Source organism: Arachis ipaensis, chromosome B5 (genome assembly GCF_059453495.1).
Source record: "Arachis ipaensis isolate K30076 ecotype BB chromosome B5, ASM5945349v1, whole genome shotgun sequence".
Taxonomy (NCBI): Eukaryota; Viridiplantae; Streptophyta; class Magnoliopsida; order Fabales; family Fabaceae; genus Arachis; species Arachis ipaensis.
Genome location: NC_142440.1, coordinates 22,699,179 through 22,700,057, shown reverse-complemented (window position 1 = coordinate 22,700,057; position 879 = coordinate 22,699,179). Strand labels below are relative to the sequence as shown.

Genomic DNA, 879 nt, shown 5'->3' with positions numbered 1-879 from the left:
ATCTGAAGATCCTTTTCAGTTCTTAACTGAATTCTTGCCGATATGTGATACTGTTAAGACTAATGGAGTAGATCCTGAAGTCTACAGGCTCATGCTTTTTCCTTTTGCTGTAAGAGACAGAGCTAGATTATGGTTGGATTCTCAACCCAAAGACAGCCTGAACTCTTGGGATAAGCTGGTCACGGCTTTCTTAGCCAAGTACTTTCCTCCTCAAAAGCTGAGCAAGTTTAGAGCTGATGTTCAAACCTTCAGACAGAAAGAAGGTGAATCCCTCTATGAAGCTTGGGAAAGATACAAACAGTTGACCAAAAAGTGTCCTTCTGACATGCTTTCAGAATGGACCATCCTGGATATATTCTATGATGGTTTATCTGAGCTATCAAAAATGTCACTGGACACTTCTGCAGGTGGATCCATTCACCAAAAGAAAACGCCTGCAGAAGCTCAAGAACTCATTGACATGGTTGCAAATAACCAGTTCATGTACACTTCTGAAAGGAATCCTGTGAGCAATGGGACGCCTATGAAGAAGGGAGTTCTTGAAGTTGATACTCTGAACGCCATATTGGCTCAGAACAAAATATTGACTCAGCAAGTCAATATGATCTCACAGAGTCTGCATGGAATGCAAGCTGCATCCAACAGTACTCAAGAGGCTTCTTATGAAGAAGAAGCTTATGATCCTGAGAACCCTGCAATAGCAGAGGTGAATTACTTAGGAGAACCTTATGGAAACACCTATAACTCATCATGGAGAAATCATCCAAATTTCTCATGGAAGGATCAAAAGTCTCAACAAGGCTTTAATAATGGTGGAAGAAACAGGTTTAACAATAATAAACCTTTTCCATCATCCACTCAGCCACAGACAGAGAACTC

The 879-nt window shown here is 41.0% G+C and overlaps 1 non-coding gene across 1 annotated transcript; it reads right to left on the bottom strand.

Moving 5' to 3' along the window:
• Nucleotides 1-223: 223 nt before the first annotated feature.
• On the bottom strand, nt 224-327 carry LOC148563590 (small nucleolar RNA R71). Its single transcript, XR_015884268.1, has one exon. It is a non-coding gene; the product is annotated as a small nucleolar RNA R71 (small nucleolar RNA).
• Nucleotides 328-879: the final 552 nt, after the last annotated feature.